The 6360-nt window shown below is 46.6% G+C and overlaps 1 long non-coding RNA gene across 1 annotated transcript; it reads right to left on the reverse strand.

Annotated features, from left to right (window-relative positions):
• Positions 1-630: 630 nt before the first annotated feature.
• On the reverse strand, positions 631-5889 carry LOC145718539 (uncharacterized). Its single transcript, XR_014141881.1, has 2 exons — positions 5483-5889; positions 631-2253 (listed from the first exon to the last, which is right to left on the reverse strand). It is a non-coding gene; the product is annotated as an uncharacterized LOC145718539 (long non-coding RNA).
• Positions 5890-6360: the final 471 nt, after the last annotated feature.

Genomic DNA, 6360 nt, shown 5'->3' on the forward strand with positions numbered 1-6360 from the left:
TAATAACATAAGTTAACAATCAAATTCAGCACTCGCTGGATACCAACCAGTGTGACCTCACACACTTCAACTCATTTGATCCCCACAAACATTTTTCAGGATGAGGGAATTGAAGTAAGTTGCCAATGCCATGAGGCTAATAAGAGATTGTACTGGGATTTGAACCTAGATGGTCCAGCTTCTGCTTCCATGCTCTCCGCCACCACCACCATATGGTTCTCTACAGTGAGACATGGCCTTATACCTTTTTTTTTTTTTTAAAGATTTTATTTATTTCACAGAGAGAGACACAGCGAGAGAGGGAACACAAGCAGGGGGAGTGGGAGAGGGAGAAGCAGGCTTCCTGCTGAGCAGGGAGCCCGATGTGGGGCTCGAACCCAGGACCCTGGGATCATGACCTGAGCCGAAGGCAGACACTTAACAACTGAGCCACCCAGGCGCCCCGGCCTTATACCTTTTTTGCTGCTCTCGGCTCTATGCCAGCAAGTCAAGCCTGATTACTCGTGTACCCTTCCTGCCTAGCAGAGAGCCACCTCTTTGCTCTTCATTATCTAACTTCTCTGAAGCTCCTTCTCTCTTCCTCTTCCCTCCTGTTCCCTCTCACTCTGGACAAAGTTGCTTTTTCAAATGTTTTATTTATTACATACAATATTTTATTTTATTTATTTTTAAAGATTTTATTTATGTATTTGACAGAGAGAGACACAGCGAGAGAAGGAACACAAGCAGGGGGAGTGGGAGAGGGAGAAGCAGGCTTCCCGAGGAGCAGGGAGCCTGATGCGGGGCTCGATCCCAGGACCCTGGGATCAGGACCTGAGCTGAAGGAAGACGCTCAACGGACTGAGCCACCCAGGAGCCCCTACATACAATATTTTAGACATAAAACAAACACCCATGTATCCACCACCCAGTTTAAGAAATAGCAACATTGCTATTACTGTTGAAGCCCTAGCGTCTTACCATTCCCCAATTGCATTCTGCCCCCTAGGGGGGGTGCACCCAGGATCCTAGATTGGTGACAGTCATTTCCATGCATCTTTAGAAACACAGAGTTGCTTTTGAATGACAGTAAGGAATTTTTGAGCTTGATTCTTGACAAGGAAACGTAGCAGGAGGTGGGGATTAAAGGTGGAGGTGTGGCTTGAACTGGATCTCTTTTGCAAATATATTATGCCGAAATAATTCAGACACAGAAAGGCATATAGAATGAGAGAAGGAACCCACCCCCCCCACCCCTGCTCAGGAAATGCAACATTAAAAATGATCCCCAGGGTTTTCCTCCCTGATGGAATTCTTCCAGATGAAGCACCCACCTGAATTTGGGGCTTATCCTTTGGAGCTGAATCTTGGGGGAGAAGTAGGGGGCTAGAGTCAGCTGCGGGTGGGAAAGGACATCAGTAGCAGAGAGAACAGCAGGGCAGGGACTCAGAGGAATGATTTCAGGAACTGGATGTTGGGCTTGGCTGGCAAGTTGGGGAGGAGGGGTGGGGAGCTTGGGGAGGTAGATAAGCAGCCATCCCTGCCCTCCTTGGGGACCTCCCTTTTGAATTTCCTTCTATCATTGCCCTAATCACACGGAATCCTAATTATTTGTTAGCATGACTCTGAGATCCTATGGGTAGGGACCCTATTAATCATCTTTGCCACCCCAGCATCTGACACAATGGCTGGCACAATTTTTTTTAAATCAAATATTAAATTGGTTAAGTGAGTGAATGAATAGCTGTTGAATTGATTTCAGCCTGCCTTGTGGGGGTGGGGAGCTGCTGGTGGCAAGAAGACAGTCGGAATGGGAATGTTTTTGAAGAGAATCATCATTTTCCTACGTAAAGTGCAGGACCTCACTGCCTTCACCCGTGCTGGCAAGCAGAGACCTTGCTTCTTAATGCCGATCAGTAAGGGTGAAGATCTGCTGTGTAGACAGGTGTGTGATGATGCCACGGATGATCGGATGGGCTTCTGGCAGCTTCAGCCACATCAGCGTCATTTGAAACCCTTTAAACTATTCGCTCTGGTTGGAGGGAAGTGAATAATCAGCCTCCCGTAGGATTGGACCTATTTCTCTTCCTTAAAAACAACCCTCCAAGCCTTCAAGCCCCTGCCCGTGTGCTCACTATGCTGTTAAGTCGGCTTACTGCTCCCCCGGCAGCCCATCGTTTGCATTCCTAGAAGCCCCTCTCGGGGCTGGGCATGCTTGGATGGGTTTTGAGTGGTGAGAAGTGCTGTTCTCGGAGGCTGCATTCCACACAGGGCCTAACAAACAGAGAGAATGCATCTGCAGTTAGTGGCATCTCTTCGCTTGCAAAGAATTCATGTGCTGAAGGCTGTTTGTTTATTCTCTCGCCCCAGCCAGATGTGCTCCTCAATCCTGTTTTAACCAAAACTTGGCTTACAAAGCCCCCTTTTCTGTCCCACGGAGAGGACAAGTGTGCTAATATAAAAAAGACGAAAGCATCAAGCTATCATACAGATACGTCTTAAAAGGTTTCAGATAAAGAGCAGGTTATGAAAGGATTTTGGCAGGGTGATTCATAGAAATTTAGGCTAACGGATTCTGAATTTGCACAGCGCCGATTAATGAAGTCGTTTTGTGCCTTGCTTCTCTGTTCCCTGTAATTCAGTTCAGATACACAGAGTGCTGAGTAAGGCTGGGGGCTCCTTTGTTGCTGCCCCTCCACAGGTGTCCCCAAGTTGTGGCAGGGTGGGGAGGGGTGGGGCGGGGTTGGGCCCTGGGCTTGGGATTTGGTGTGGGAAGACTTGATATGAACCCCGGCTCTGAGGCTTTTACAGGCTCAGTGACCTTCACCAAACATTTATTGAGCACCAGGCACTAGGCTGGCGCTGGAAAGACAAAGATAAATCAGACATAATTTCTTCCTTCTCCTGCTTTTTTTTTTTAAACACTGAGGAGTATATTTATTTTTTATTATTTTTTAATTTTTTAAAGAGAGAGAGAGGGAGAGAGAGAACCCTAAGCAGGTTCCACGCTTGATGTCATTACCCTGAGGTCGAGACCTGAGCTGAAATCAAGAGTCGGACGCTTAACTGACTCAGCCACCCAGGCGCCCTGAGAAGTATTTTTAACTATAAATACGTCAGGCAATCGGAAAAGTATAAAGTAATAAGAATAATAAAATGAATAGCTGTGATAAGAACCACCTGGTTTAAGAAAACTAGAAAAACATGTGATGTCCCTCGTGCTTATCTCAGTCCCCTCTCTCCCACTAAAATGCTACCTCTGTTCTGCATTTGGTATTTATCATCCCCCGTATGTCTGCTATTTGTACTCCCTAGGGATGTATGCTTAAATAATATGTAGTGGTTAAGTAGTTTTGTTTGGTAAGTTTATTATTATTATTTTTTAGTAATCTCTACACCCAGTGTGGGGCTCGAACTCACAACCTTGAGATCAAGAGTTGCATGCTCTAAAGACTGAGTCAGCCAGGCACCCCCGTAGTGGTAGGCACTTTTAAAATTTCTGTGGGGGCATCTAGCTGGCTTAGTCGGTGGAGTGTATGACTCTTGATCTTGGGGTCGTGAATTTGAACCCCCATGTTGGGCATAAGGATAACCTAAAAACATTTATTTATTTTTTAGAAAAGATTTTATTTGTTTATTTGAGAGAGAGAGAGAATAAGAGAGAGAGCACGAGCGGTGGGGGGAAGGGGCAGAGGGAGAGGGAGAAGCAGACCCCTGCTGAGCAGGGAGCCCAGCTCAGGGCTCCATCCCAGGACCCTAAGATCATGACCTGAACTGAAGGAGACACTTAACCAACTGAGACACCCAGGTGCCCCCCTAAAAACATTTAAAAAATAAATAAATAAAATTTCTATGAATCATACAACCCAAATATTTTAATCACTTGCTTTTTAGTCAAAAACACTTTAAGATTTATGTGACACAAGTCACTCAACTCATTTGTCTTTTTTTACATTAGTGTAAACCTTTTATTGAAGTATAAAATTTTTTTTTTAAAGATTTTATTTATTTATTTGACAGAGAGATAGCGAGAGCAGGAACACAAGCAGGGGGAGTGGGAGAGGGAGAAGCAGGCTTCCTGCCGAGCAGGGAGCCCGATGTGGGACTCGATCCCAGGACCCTGGGATCATGACCCGAGCCGAAGGCAGACGCTTAACGACTGAGCCACCCAGGCGCCCTGAAGTATAACATTTAATACAAGTGCATAAATCATAAGTGTACAGCCTAATAAATTTTTACAAAGTCGAAACATCTGTGTAACCACACCCAACAAAGAACCAGAACACTATCAGGGCGCCTGGGTGGCTCAGTTGGTTGAGCGACTGCTTTTGGCTCAGGTCATGATCCTGGAGTCCTGAGATCAAGTCCCACATCGGGCTCCCTGCTCAGCAGAGAGTCTGCTTCTCCCTCTGACCCTCCCCCCTCTCATGTGCTCGCTCTCTCTCTCTCATTCTCTCTCTCAAATAAATAAAATCGTAAAAAAAAAATTAAAAAAAAAAAAAAAGAACCAGAACACTATCAGCTTCCAGAACTCCCTAAGTCTCATTTTTAATCACCAAGAGTACCCTCTATCCTGACTTCTAACATAGATCAGTTGGTTGGTTGGCACTTTGTATGAAAATAAAGACGCTATGTGTACCTCTCTTTTGCTTGATTTCTTTCCCTCAACATTATGTCTCTGAGGTGTATCTGTGTTGTTATGAGTAGGAGTAGCTCATTATTTTCCATCGCTATATAGTATTCCATTGCATGAATTTACTAAAGTGCATTAATTCATTCTGCTGTTGCTACTGGACATTTGGGTTGTTTCCAGTTTGGGGTTATCATGATTAGTGCTGCTATGAAAATTATTTTCCGTGTCTTTTGGTGTACACATGCCCATGTTCTTCTCAGTCATATATCTAGGAGTGAAACTGTCAGGTGGTACTGAATGCATATATTCACCTGTAACAGGAACTGCTAAGCTTTTCTACCAATTGACTATGAGAGTTCCTTTGCTCCACATCCATCATCCATTCTGGTGGGGATGGGCTTTCTTTCTTTCTTTCTAAAAGGTTTATTTATTATTTGACGGAGAGAGAGAGTGCAGTGGGGGGCAGAGGGAGGGGGAGAGAGAGAATTTCAAGCAGACTCCCTGCTGAGCACAGAGCCCGATGTGGGGCTCGATCCCATGACCCTGAGATCAAGACCTGAGCTGAAATCAAGAGCCAGATGCTCAACCGAATGGGCCACCCAGGCACCCCAGGGCTTCTCTTTTTAAAGTTAAACCTCTACTAGGCACTTTATAGACCTCTTCTTATTTTCCCATCAGATCCCACCCATGAGGAAGGTATTGCCATTAACTCTGTTTTACAGATTAGAAAACTGATCTTGAAGAAGTTAAGAAACTTCCTCAAGGCTGCCCAGCGAGGGCTAGAGCAGGTGCCCCCAGGCTTCACTGTCTCTGGCCGCTGTGGTCTGGAGTTCTGTCTGGTAGGGGTGGGGGACCCACAAAAACACATACCTGGAAGCTGGTGAGGCACATGCTAGAACAGTGGGGACCCCAGAGCTAAAGGAGGTCGGTCCCACTGGGTGAGTCAGAAGGAGCCACAGCAGAGCACTGCATTGAACTGGATCATTGGACAAGTCAGCTCAGACGAACAGTGCCCATCTCCGGTGGTCCTAGTGAGGATTTAAGGTGCTGGCATCAGGAAAAGCTCCTGGTACCTTGCACAAAGCTGGTGTTCAGTGGAGGGTTGTTGAAGAAGTTAGTGAACATGGAGGATTGGGAGAGTTTCACACAGTTACGGTCCTACCTGGACCAGGGGGATGGACAAAATGACCTCTGTAGGCCCCTTTCATCCTGAGTCTGGGAAGGCCAGGAGAGAGCTGGAGTAAAGGGCCAGCTCTACCATCCCAGGCAGGGAAGACTCCCCCCCACCCCACCTCCCCAGCACATCCCACTCTACTGTAGGGGGCTGTGTGAGAGCAACTCCTTCCTTCCTTCCTTCCTCCCTCCCTCCCTTCCTTCCATCTTTCCTCCCTCCCTCCCTCCTTCCCTCTCTTCCTTCCTTTCTTCCCTGTTTTTAAATTTATTTTAGTAATCTCTACATCCCATGTGGGGCTTCAACTCAAGACCCTGAGATCAAGAGTCGCAGTCTCCTCCAACTGAGCCAGCCAGGCAGTGGGACAGCAACTCCTTTCTACCCAGGAAGAAAAAACACCACAGGGCCTCTCCCTACCCTCCTCAGCACCCTGTTACCCCCTCCCTATCTATCTCCATCCAGATTCCCAGACCAGCAGAAGGAACTGGAGTCTAGGAGCAACAACTTCTTGAGAAAGGCCCAGGCAAGCTGGGAATGGGTCAGGGAGGGATGTGTTTGTTTTGAAAGCCTGGGGCTG

This window comes from Leptonychotes weddellii, unplaced genomic scaffold, assembly GCF_054177405.1.
Source record: "Leptonychotes weddellii isolate Sample4059 unplaced genomic scaffold, ASM5417740v2 HiC_scaffold_1714, whole genome shotgun sequence".
Taxonomy (NCBI): Eukaryota; Metazoa; Chordata; class Mammalia; order Carnivora; family Phocidae; genus Leptonychotes; species Leptonychotes weddellii.